Below are 14,104 nucleotides of genomic sequence, written 5' to 3'. Positions count from 1 at the left end.
TTTAATATGCTCTCTGGGTTTGCCATAGCTTTTCTTCCAAGGAGAAAGCATCTTTTAATTTTGTGGCTGCAATCACTGTCCACAGTGATTTTGGAACCCAAGAAAATAAAATCTGTCACTTTTTCTGACAGCTGTTGGCAGTTTGATCTTTGGTTCCTCTGCCTTTTCTAAATCCAACTTGAATATCTGGAAGTTCTCAGTTCATGTGCTATTGAAGCCTAGCTTGAATGATTTTGAGCATTTTACCATGCTAGCATGAGAAATGAGCACAATTGTATGGTAGTTTGAGGGCTTATGTTTCATATTTGAAGAGTTTTGACTTTATTCTAGGGTTAGTGGTGAGTTATGGTCTTGCCCTTCAAGATGATGACTCTGGACAAGAGAGCTGCAACTTTTGTAACTTCAGATAACTGTCCTTCTGCTGTAAGTCAGTCCTTAAATGTGTCTATGCCAGCCCAAAACATCTCCAGTTTCTCACTCTTTAACCAGGTACAGACAGCAGCCGTCAATGTTTCAGGTCTGTCCATAATAGAATGAAAATTATCTCTGTAATTAAAGCTAAAACTATCCTATATTTTTTCACTGTTACATAAATAACTCTAAAGATATTTTATGTGGTTATAATCAAGTTTTGGTATACAAATTCAAGTAATGCTCCAAGAAGTTATTTAAGAAAATAAGGCAAGTATATCATTAATTTGCCACTTATAGATGAAACCTGGAAAGTCCCATCGACGGCAGAGCCTGGTAGGCTGCAGTCCATGGGGTCGCTGGGAGTCGGACACGACTGAACAACTTCACTTTCACTTTTCACTTTCATGCATTGGAGAAGGCAATGGCAACTCACTCCAGTGTTCTTGCCTGGAGAATCCCAGGGACGGGGGAGCCTGGTGGGCTGCTGTCTATGGGGTCGCACAGAGTCAGACACGACTGAAATGACTTAGCAGCAGCAGCAGCAGATGAAACCAAGATGGAAGCAAATCAAAAGCAAGTTTGGAAAAAGCCTACTGACTTCCCCTCTCCAAGAGTTGATGTTACATCTTGTTATTTTTGTCTAAAATTCAATTGGGCAGTTCTGAATCATAACATAACTTTTTAAAAATTAAGTGTCTAATACATCCATTATGTAAGCATTGAATTTAGTTCTTTGTGTGAATTCAAAACATTAACTATGCAGGTGATGTTTATTCAATATACCACACAACTAAAGAAGACATTTAGTACGAGAGAGAAAACAACTTGATGTGACTTTGAGTAATATCTGAATCACTGACAAGAAAGTCAAATGAAAGCTCAACATATTGAGAGAATGTTTTGGCCGAGGGGTTGCTGTGTCTTAGCAGAATGTGTTTTTGATGGAATCAGTTTGGAATTTGAAGAATGAAGAACTGGTAGCACTGCTTTGCTATTAACTGTCCTTACTCAAAGGAAAACTTTGTAGAATGTCTATTTGAAAGTAAATAAATTTGAAAGCATTTCTGCCTTATCATCTGTTCATTATAGCATGAAACAAGGGAAAAGAACTCTGGGGAAAATAGAGCAAAGATTAACTTTTCCCTCTAGCTCTATTAAGAGTCGTATTTACATCTCAAGAAGTGGGCCAGGGGCCCTTATCTTTGACCCTTAGCACACTTCAAAGCAGTTCTTGTCTGCTGAATTTTCTATTAGGTAAAAAAATTCCTGAAGTATTAAATTTCCATAAATTCTTTCTCTTATTCTGAATGTTTAGAAGACCTTTTAAGTACTAGAAACTTAATCTTCCCCTGAAGCTCTTAACTTCTGTCAAATTTTCTCTTCAGAAATAAATTTAAATATCACTGGAAGATTCTTAAAAATGAACACCTGTGTGACAATTTTATCATATCCCTTGTCTAGATTTTAGAAGATATCTCAGCCTAAGTGGTCATATTTGAATGTCTAATTAAGATTATAAATCTACCAGAGGAGGATTGAGGTTTAATTCTTTGCTCCTAATATTATTTAAATTTGCAGTGGCACTCAATAAAAGTAATAATTTAAAAGAGTAAATTTTTATGATCTTTTGTCACAATTATATTATTATAATTTTGTAATTTAACAAGAGTAGATATGATTCAAAAGAGAGCGAAAAAAGGATATGAAAGAAAGGAAGGAAGGAAGGAAGAAGGAGGGAGTAAGAAAGGGAAGAAGAGAGAGAGGGAGACAGAAGACTAAAGTAAAGAAAAGAGGATGGGTGGGAAGGAGGGAAGAAGGAAGGGAAACACAGCCAATGTTGTAATTCATCGATGGTATATGTGACAGTCTTCACTGAGATTTTAAATGAATAACTAATTCATGAGTATACAGATTCCTGGCCAAAAGGACAAAATTCAATCTGAATGAATGACATCATTAAAGAAAGAATGGGTCCATCATAAATTGGTGGAGGACATGGAAAAGTAGGAGTGTTCTCTCATGAAATTATCAAAACTGAAAATTCAAGGAGTAAAAACAAGGAGTGCCCAGACAAACTTTATTCAAGAGGGGAAACATCTTAGCCAATTACACTTAGAGCAGTACATTCTCATGAAAAATGTTCTTCCTCTCAGAGAGATAGATACATCACACTAAAGAAATTTGTGTCTGAATCTCAGTGCCCTGATTCTGATTCCAAATAGATGTGCCTGAAGGTCAAGAATACCCTGATTATGCCAACACTCATAAGTATTGGTATATTAACGTGTATTCTGTTCATCAGCCTCATGAGTCTGGTTGCTGGGAGTTCATCACATCAGTGATTAGCACATCTGCTCTCAGAGTGATCTCACAAGATTTATGATTACACACTTAGCAAGATAATAACACCTAATAATCAGCCAGCCTTTCTCAAGTAGACACCTTGACCATGATATTGACTATTTGTTCTTTCCATGCAAACATATATTAGCAAGCAGGCACAAAAATAGTGATGTCTCAGCTCTCTGACCTGTTATGAACTCCAAGTAGCACCTTGCACAAAAGATTTACTTGAGGGAATTGTAGCAGTATTCTGGCAGCCAATGTCAGCTAAACTTCTAATTAAAAGCAGAAGGCAAAATCCCCAGTTAATAGTGATGCATAGAGACAAATAAATCCCTAGACCTACGGCACCATCCTGAAGAATCCTGGCAAGGGTTTCTCAACCTTAACACTACCAGTATTTTGGGCTGGATAATTCTTTGTTGTGAAAAAGTTGGCTTAAAAACTCAACATTCAGAAAACTAAGATCATGGCATCCAGTCCCATCAATTCATGGCAAATAGATGGGGAAACAATGGAAAGAATGAGAGACTTTATTTTGCGGGGGCTCCAAATTCACTGCAGATGGTGACTGCAGCCGTGAAATTAAAGGATGCTTGTTCCTTGGAAGAAAAGCTATGACCAACCCAGACAGTAATATTAAAAAGCAGAGACATTACTTTGCCAACAAAGGTCTGAATAGTCAAAGCTATGGGTTTTTCCAGTAGTCATGTATGGATGTGAGAGTTGGACCATAAAGAAAGCTGTGTACTGAAGAATTGATGCTTTTGAACTATGGAGAAGTTCAAAAGTTGGATAAGACCCTTGAGAGTCCCTTGGACAGCAAGGAGATCCAACCAGTCCATCCTAAAGGAAATCAGTCCTGAATATTCATTGGAAGGACTGATGCTGAAGCTGAAACTCCAATACTTTGGCCTCTTGATGGGAAGAATTGACTCATTTGAAAAGACCCTAATGCTGGGAAGAGATCTCTAGTCTTTCCCATTCTGTTGTTTTCCTCTGTTTCTTTGCATTGATCGCTGAAGAAGGCTTTCTTATCTCTCCTTGCTATTCTTTGGAACTCTGCATTCAGATGCTTATATCTTTCCTTTTCTCCTTTGCTTTTCACTTCTCTTCTTTTCACAGCTATTTTTAAGGCCTCCCCAGACAGCCATTTTGCTTTTTTTCCATTTCTTTTCCATTGCGATGGTCTTGATCCCTGTCTCCTGTACAATGTCACAAACCTCCATCCATAGTTCATCAGACACTCTATCAGATCTAGTCCCTTAAATCTATTTCTCACTTCCACTGTATAATCATAAGGAATTTAATTTACATCAAGGCTGTATATTGTCACCCTGCTTATTTAACTTATATGCAGAGTACATCATGAGAAACCCTGGGTTGGAAGAAGCACAAGCTGGAATCAAGATTGCTGGGAGAAATATCAATAACCTCAGATATGCAGATGACACCACCCTTATGGCAGAAAGTGAAGAGGAACTAAAAAGCCTCTTGATGAAAGTGAGAGAGGAGAGTGAAAAAGTTGGCTTAAAGCTCAACGTTCAGAAAACGAAGATCATGGCATCCGGTCCCATCACTTCATGGGAAATAGATGGGGAAACAGTGGAAACAGTGTCAGACTTTATTTTTTGGGCTCCAACATCACTGCAGATGGTGATTGCAGCCATGACATTAAAAGATGCTTACTCCTTGGAAGGAACCTAGATAGCATATTAAAAAGCAGAGACATTACTTTGCCAACAAAGGTCCGTCTAGTCAAAGCTATGGTTTTTCCAGTGGTCGTGTATGGTTGTGAAAGTTGGACTGTGAAGAAAGCTGAGTGCCGAAGAATCGATGCCTTTGAACTGTGGTGTTGGAGAAGACTCTTGAGAGTCCCTTGGACTGCAAGGAGTTCCAACAAGTCCATTCTGAAGGAGATCAGCCCTGGGATTTCCTTGGAAAGAATGATGCTAAAGCTGAAACTCCAGTACTTTGGCCGCCTCATGCGAAGAGTTGACTCATTGGAAAAGACTCTGATGCTGGGAGGGATTGGGGGCAGGAGGAGAAGGGGACACAGAGGATGAGATGGCTGGATAGCATCACTGACTCGATGGGCGTGAGTCTGAGTGAACTCCAGTAGTTGGTGATGGACAGGGAGGCCTGGAGTGCTGCGATTCATGGGGCCGCAAAGAGTCGGACATGACTGAGCGACTGAACTGAAGTGAACTGAATGCTGGGAAAGCTTGAAGGTGGGAGGAGAAGGGGATGACAGAGGATGAGATGGTTGGATGGCATCACCAACTTGATGGATATGAGTTTGAGTAAGCTCTGGGAGTTGGTGATAGACAAGGAAGGCTGGTGTGCTACAGTCTATGGGGTCGCAATGAGTGGGACACTACTGAGTGACTGAACTGAACTGAATTCTTTGTTGGCAGGATGTTGGTGGGGCAGAGGTTGTGTACATTATAGCATTGTAAGTAACATGCCTAGCATCTACCCACAAGATGTCAGTAGCCGCCCCTCCTTTCAATTGAGACAACCAAAACTATAAACATCACCAAACTGAAAAATTACCCCCTAGTCAAGAACCCCCAGTCTAGGCTGCTTGGATCACGGGCCATCTCGGCTCTTTTAATGTATGTCTCTTTTTATGTATGTCTTTGCAGTAGTTCTAACCAACCGATATACCTTAAACAATCATTTCACCAATGAAAAATCATCTCAACCTCCCACATGCTGTTATTAGGGCATCTACTGGGATTGATCTAGGTGCAGAAAGGGAAAGTGTTAGTAGCAGGTGCCTCTGGAGAGCGCTCTCCTGATTAGATTCTTTCAAATGCTAACTAACTGCATGTTGAGAGAGTATGCCTGATTAAAGTATTTCAAATGCTAACTAACCATCCTTCTGGTTTCAAATAAAATTAACATTTGTCTAATTTAGACTCCAGGTTGGCAGGACCTGCAGGTACTTCATGGAGACAGACACTGGGAAACTTAAAGGCTGAACTCTCAGGGCAAAAGTAATAAATCTGATAGCAATAATGCAAACTCATTGAACAATAAAAGCACACATACTGTGTTTCTATCAGGAGAACAGCTGAGATGCAGAGTATTTTACATCTTTTCCCCCTGAGTCCTGCTCAGTTAAACTGATTTTGCTGGTGCACAAACACATTTATTATAGCAGGTTTTCCGTTCAAGGAATTATGAGGAAACATTTTTGCAAATATGTGAAGTAAATATTTGGACAATGAGATGTGAATGGTGAAGAATATCTGCATACAGGCTCTCTTTAACCTGAGGACTGATGTAAATCTTCCCGTCACTACCTAAATGAAAATTGAGAGATGGTTTTAGATTATTCTGATTTCAATTTTAGTTATGCCAGACCTGTGTAAAATAATGATTATGCTGATAAAAACTGGCTAGTCCCTGTCCATGATTAGATATGCTACAGCTACTTTCCTATGTATAAAACACAAGCAAAAATAGGACAGGCCAAATCAAGTGAATCCAGTTAAATAATCACAGCCCCATGAAGATGTTTTAGATAAATTATACCCCTGGGCACAGTGGCAGAGATTTTATGACTGACATGCTGAGAAAAAGAAAGAAGGAATCAGGAAGTAAAACAGGGAGGGAATAAAGTACAGTTGATATATTTATCAAGACAGACATCTCTTCCACACATACTGTTCTCCTTCCCTGGACAGTGTACTGAGACCTTCTAATCTACCCGCCAAAGAACGGTAAGTGTAAAAGATCTAGATGACCCAGAGGCCTTATCCGTGAAGGCGTGCTAGTGTGTGAATAACCCACCCAGTAACAGATGCAATTGAAATCTCAGGAGACACTGGAACAAATTCTACCCAACAGCTAAGCTTATCTACACAAAACACCATTCATATATACTAACTGCTTAGGATACGAGGAGAGTTATATGCCCCCAGGGAAAAGACCATAGTATTATTTCTCCCAAGGAAAAATTCTTCGGTGAGAGTGGACATCTGTGCAGGAACTACAAAGAATCTGCTCAGAGGAAATTGTAGCAAGGGAACTAGAGGTGTGGTATCTATGACATGTGGAATAGGGTAATCCCTCCCATATACTCCTAATACCATTTTTCTTGACTTGCATGGGAGAAAGAACCTCTTGTCCATGATTAGAAATAACACATCCCTATAAACTGGTGATGGGGAGGAGAGGGGATGTTACTCCTCATCTTATATTTTCCTGATGTCTCTCCATTCCCTCATTACTCAACTCCCTCTAAAAGAAAAGAAATGAATTAATGCATCTGGGAAAAGAAATTAGTTTGCTTGACTTAACATGTTTTGGGTTTCACATTTGGATCCTCCTACCAACAGAGAAAGAGGGAACATTCTAAGCTGTTCTCCACCCACTGGGAAAACCATAGTGCTAAGTTGCCATTGTCTAAATATGTCACCTCTGGGTGACAAAGTCAGGAGTGATGTGCTAAGAAACACATTTTGCAAGCACAGACTCCAGTTTTCACCTGCTCTGAAGAGAAGGGCATCCCCTCTCTCAGGTGACACCTAGAAAGTAGGGACGTCAGTCCTACCACTGCATGGAACGGAATTCTGCCTACAACACAAACAGCCTAGGAGCAGATTCTCCCCCAGAGCCTACAGGAGGGATCACAGAACAGCTGGCACTTTGATTCCAGCCTTGTGGGGTTGGAAGCAAAGGAAATATTCAAGCCACTCCATGCCCAAACTTTTGATCGACAGACTGTTAGATAATAAATTTGGATTGTGTTAAGCTTCTAAATTCGTGATAATGTATTACAGCAACAATACAAAATATTATAATATTCCTTGAAGATTGTTATAAACATACAAGGTAAACAGACAATTTGGTGATTTGACAAGGAACATCAGGGAAAAACACTCAATAATGATTTAACATCGAAGAATCATTTATTTTATGTAGAAACACAGATATTTTCCTGTGCTTTGAGGAAATCTCTAAGATTTTGTGGATTTGAGTCTTGGGGAAGCACAGATAAAGTAAGACATAACTGAAAGGCAGCCAAACAGCACTTCCATTTCTAGTCAAGAAGGCGATTCAGGTATAGAACTTACCTTCCTGCCTCAAACATCCAGTAAACAGGCAAAATATCTGAAATAATTGCTTTCAGGATACCTAACAAATTTGTCACATTTAGACTTTTACGTACTTCTATTTAATCACATACAAGTTTGATCATTCAAACAAGAGGTATGCAATTGTCAGTTTCCATGTAATGTTCAATTAGAAAATATAGGAGTTCTTCCTTCAGTAACTTCATTACTATATGTCTTGGTGGTGGTCGCTTGGGTCAGTATCCTCAGGTTCATTGTATGCTGTTTCAAAAATATAGTTTCAGATACATATTCTATAAATTCAGGAGATTTTTCTTAAATTTCATATTATGATATTTATTTCATTGCTTTAGTTTTTCTTCTTAAATGACTTCCATTATGCTTATATTAGATTCTGTTTTCAGTATCTATAATTTATTCTCAAATCCTTATATTTTTCTTTTTGATTTAAAACTTTTTTCTCTTCTTTGTTTCATATTTCTCTTAAAGTATTATTTGTTGTACTTTTTCACTCTTGTATTTCTTTATCTTTCTAATTTTCACATTCCACAACTTACTTTCTTAGAGTTTCTAATTCTAGCTATATTATTTTCATAATTTGCATCATTTTCTTATTGTCAACTCATTTTGAAGTAGTATAATAGATTTTACCACTTTTAATTGCTTTAGGAACATGTCTTTTTAACAGAGTTGTGTTATCTATAAAAATGTTATTCTCATTTTTATTCTCTTTTATTCTTATAACAATTTTTTTAGATTTGGCATCAATAGTTTCTGGGGGTTTTATGTAAAATTGGTTTTCATTCATTTTTAGGACCTTAAATTCAGATATTTTTTTTAACTTCAGAGCTCCCTGTTCTGGGGAGTGGTTTTTAGAAAGGTAAGTAATAAGACAACTTGCTGAGATTTCCCAAGTCTTGTCTCCTTCCCCAGTTTTACCTAAACAATTTTTTTTGGTCCTCTACTCGTCCCTCTACTGGCCTATTTTTTATTCTTTCCAAACAATTTCTCACTGGAGTGGGATCCTGTCTTGAAAAGAAACCATAACTGGTCAGTTTTGAAAGTAGACAGACCCTAGGTTTTGTGCCCTTTAAAAATAATTTCTTTTCAGAATACATTCATGGAGATATTTGGTACAAAGTATACATAAAATGCAACCTTATAGACTCTCAGATTTTTTTATTCTAAAAAGGGAACTTTACTAGATATTGTACTTACACATATGAATTACATTTTCAGATTTTAAAATGGTATTCTTCTTGAATATAAAGACTATGGCTGCTTTGTGTGTGTGTGTGTGTGTGTGTGAGTGTGAGTCATTCAGTCGTGTCCAACTCTTTGTGATCTCATGGACAGTAGCTGCCAGGCTCTTCTGTCCATGGAATTTCCCAGGCAAGAATACTGAAGTGAGTTGCCATTCCCTTCTCCAAGGGATCTTCCTGACCCAGGTATTGAACCCAGGTCTCCTGCATTGCAGGCAGATTCTTTACCAACTGAGCCACCAGGGACTCACTTTAAATGAGCTTTAAATAGCCAAACAAAAATACACTCACATAGCATTCTTTAACAATAAATAACATTATTAAATGCTAATACTTAAAATTCTAAGAGACTAAAAATGTAATTCAAAAAAAAAAATACACGAATTTTAAGAGCCAAATAAAGTAATCAAGAAAAATATCTACAAGTGTTATTGTAAACATAGAAGATGTTATTTACCCAGAAGTGTCAAAATCATTACTGTACTGTGGTCTCAGCCCAAAACAATTATAAACAGGCTTACTCTGTTTGACTTCCCTACAACCTGCTGGTGGAATTTGGGATTCAAACTGGGGATTAAACTGAGCAAGTATGCACTTGAATCCAATTATGGCTAAGTTTTCTTTCATTATGAAAGAAGCAGAGAACAGATAGTATTTGTCTCAGAAATATGGGCAGAAGAGCAGTACAGATGGACAGAAAAATGGGAGAGATTGGCTGAGATCAAATGGAATCCCCATTGCTGCACTGTTGTACCAGTTAAGTACTCAGGGAATCTGGACTCCAAGCATAATGTGGTTCCATGTAACAAGGACAGAATAATCTCTCCTGATGAGTCATACTCGTGGGAGAGAATCCATGCTGGGTTTGAAAACTCCTCTGGAATTTCTGCCAAGCATCATCCTATACTAAAAAGATATATAATTATATAGATCACTAGTTCATTTCTACAAACCATTTACATGTCATATTGAATGGAACTTTCTACTTACCTGTTTGTCTCCACCACTGAGAATGTGTCCTTTAGGACAGGGACTGTGTCATCTTCATCCTTTAGTATGTATAGTTTAGTGCAATACCTAGAATATATTACATACTCAATAAAGGGTATTTCTTCAATCTTGAATGAATAGGCAGATTTTTACTCAGAAAATCTATTGGCATCTGTAAATTTGAGTATGCCCTTGAGTGATTTTGGGCCATTTGTGAAACTTCAAATGAGCCTGCCTTGAAAAAGTATTTATGTCATGATTTTTTATCCAAAAGTATCTTTTACCTGTCCCCTTTGTTGCTTATTTTTATTTGTTTATTAATAATTATATTACCAAAGGGTTTTTCGGTGACTGAAGCCATGAAATAAAAAGATGCTTGCTCCTTGGAAGGAAAGCTATGAGAAACCTAGAGAGCATATTAAAAAGCAGAGACATCACTTTGCCAATAAAGGTCCATATGGTCAAATTTATGATTTTTCCAGTAGTCATGTACAAATGTAAGGGTTGAACCATAAAGAAGGCTGAGCACCAAAGAATTGATGCTGAATCTGAAGCTCCAATACTTTGGCCACTTGATGAGAAGAGCCAACTCATTGGAAAATACCCTGATGCTGGGAAAGACTGAAGGCAGGAGGAGAAGAGGATGACAGAGAATGAGATGGTTGGATGGCATCACCGATTCAATGGACATGAATCTGAGCAAATTCCAGGAGACAGTGAAGGACAAGGAAGCCTGGCAGTCCATGGAATCACAGAGTCAGACATGACTGAGTGGCTGAACAACAACAAACAAGGGTTTTTAAATCTATAAATACAGAGTAACCATGAAGAAGGAAATGGCAACCCACTCCAGTATTCTTGCCTGGGAAATCCCATGGACAGAGGAACCTGGCGAGTATAGTCATGGGGTTGCAAAGAGTCAGACACAACTTAGTGACTAAACAACAGAACACCAATAGTATAACCAAAGATTCTTTTCAGTTTACAATTAAAATATCTGTGAAAATGATAATGTGAGGTTATTCTTTTCAAAGGTTATGCTATGATTTATGTTCTAAAGTGAGCTTATATGTTTTAAACAACTTAGTCTTAATTTTTCATTTACTTTCAACATTCATGTGCATCAAATCTGGTCCAAATGATGTATTAACTCTTCAGTTCAGTTCAGTCGCTCAGTCCTGGCCGACTCTTTGCTACCCCATGAATCACAACACGCCAGGCCTCCCTGTCCATCACCAACTCCCGGAGTTCATTCAGACTCAACGTCCATCGAGTCAGTGATGCCATCCAGCCATCTCATCCTCTGTTGTCCCCTTTTCCTCCTGCCCCCAATCCCTCCCAGCATCAGAGTCTTTTCCAATGAGTCAACTCTTCCCATGAGGTGGCCAAAGTAGTGAGTTTCAGCCTTAGCATCATTACTTCCAAAGAACACCCAGGACAGATCTCCTTTAGAATGGATTGGTTGGATCTCCTTGCAATCCAAGGGACTCTCAAGAGTCTTCTCCAACACTACAGTTCAAAAGCATCAATTCTTCAGTGCTCAGCTTTCTTCACAGTCCAACTCTCACATCCATACATGACCACTGGGAAAACCATAGCCTTGACTAGATGTACCTTTGTTGGCAAAATAATGTCTCTGCTTTTCAAAATGCTATCTAGGTTGGTCATAACTTTCCTTCCAAGGAGTAAGTGTCTTTTAATTTCATGGCTGCAGTATTAACTCTTAGGTTACCATATTATGCATAGAATGCCCTGAGCTCATAACTCTCGAAACCTAAAATGTGGATCAGCTTTAAATAGAGTTTAAGGACAGCACCTTCCCAAATGTATTTCTTGGTAAAGATTTCAGCAATTGTTGAATATCTGTGCTGTCTCCCTCACAGCAACTCCTACACAATGTCTAATGAGTTGTGAATTCCTTTGTGTTAGCAGTTGGCTTCCTTCTTTCAATATATTTTAAGAATATCCTAGTTGTAAATTAAAGGTCTATTAAGGTATTCCTCAAATCCTTTTTGACTGAGCTGAGATCTGGTTGCTATATGACATGAATTTTCTTAGTCATATATAAACCAGATATTGAATCGGCCCAAAACAGATCTCCAAAAATAATTTCTAAAAGAGATTGGTTTTTTTATAGTGTCACTTATTGTCTAAAAAATATATTATTAAACATTTAGTCTTCTATCTATGATACATAACTGCAGAATATTGAAGTTGTTTCTAAGCAAGGATAATAATCAACATATTTAATAATTCATTTAGCACAGGTATTGACCAATCCACATTGGGTTCTGGTGGCCACAGCACTGAATCAGAGCTCTGAAGAGCTCCCTGGTCTGCCTTGGGAGTTGGGTATGCTTTGGGTGTTGCCTTGTTAGGGGTTGGATCATGGGAGGCATCAGTCAGCTTCACGGGAACAACCAGTAAGATGGAATGGTAGTACAGGGGGATACTTGGGGGCTTGAGGCATGGCTTTTTTACCAAAAGGTAGAGTGGTGCTTCATTTAACAACTGTACATGGTTAGTGGCACATATTGGCTTAAATTAAGCCTATGTTGTCTTTCTTGCTACTCTTTCTAGTAGAAAAGAAAATGAAAGATAAAGACATTGAAATAAGAACTATTTCACCTTGACACAATTTTCAAGGTTTCCACATAATCAAGTTGAGGGAGGGCTGAAGTTTTTGAAGTTTGGGGAAGAAAATCCTTCTTAACATAAAAAAGCCTTCTTATAAAAATTTTACAAAGGTATGATTATAGGGAGACATTTCTAGGTCCCAACATTTCTAGGTCCCAACTTTATTATCATCATTAAACCCACCTTGCAGATTAATCAGAGAAAATTACACAATTGATTGACTTTTCAAATGATTTGCCTGTGCTCAGTCCAAATTGTGACCCTGAGAAACTGAGAAACCTATCAAAATCCAGAATTAATATTATATGTGACATTAACTGTGTTCCTATACATTTAATAGAAAAATCAGAGAGGTTAAAGGTGAAAATGAGGTAGTACATGCTTTTTTTTGTCAATCTTTTTCAAAACTGGACCAAAAATTTTTCTGATAGCTTAGAATGGGGAAGCCTCCAGTACCAGTAAGGCTTTTTCTCCCACAGGAAGTCTGTGTTTGTAATTTTTTCTTATAAAAACTACTGTGGACTCTTACTTTAAGCACCAAACTGAAATTCAGACTTTTCTCACCATCAAGTAGGTGCTTTGATAAGATTTTCTGAAGTTTGAAGACTGTTCTGATCCAAAGGAGGAGAAACACTATTTTGAAGGCACCTGGAAGAAAGATTGGGAGGAGAAAAGCACCATGTCAGCCTCCTGTCAGTGCCTGTAAACCAAAGATTCTCACCCCTCACAGCACAGTAGAATCACCTAATGTTGGTCCCACCCAGATGTATTAAATCAGAATCTCTGGGGGGTGGGGCATCAGCATTTTTAAATGGATGGTTTAACTAGGTGATTCTAATGCACATTCGAGGTTGAAAACCACTGCTAAAAGCCTACAACACAAGAAAATTAAATCAAAAGCTGTAAAAACCATTTGTTTCATGAAGGAATATCTGAGATAAAACAGGCCTAGTGAAGTTGCTGAGTCACCAAGACAAAAGCGTAACTGAATAGGTTGCATTCTTTCCTACCTTATGATCTGGAAACCTTGGAAATTCAAAAATAATGAACACATGGCATGAGCATGGGTGTTTTCACAGAAGATAGCTGCAGGTACCTTTAAAGTTGGCTTAAAACTCAACATTCAGAAAACTAAGATCATGGTACCTGGTCCCATCACTTCATGGCAAATAGATGGGGAAACAGTGATAGACTTTATTTTGGGGGGCTCCAAAATCACTGCAGATGGTGACTGCAGCCATGAAATTAAAAGACATTTACTCCTTGAAAGAAAAGTTATGACCAACCTAGACAGCATATTAAAAAGCAGAGACATTACTTTACCAACAAAGGTCCGTCTAGTCAAGGCTATGGTTTTTCCTGTGGCTGTCT

Source organism: Bison bison, unplaced genomic scaffold, assembly GCF_000754665.1.
Source record: "Bison bison bison isolate TAMUID 2011002044 unplaced genomic scaffold, Bison_UMD1.0 scf7180017863946, whole genome shotgun sequence".
Taxonomy (NCBI): Eukaryota; Metazoa; Chordata; class Mammalia; order Artiodactyla; family Bovidae; genus Bison; species Bison bison.
Note: the sequence above shows the minus strand (reverse complement) of the source record.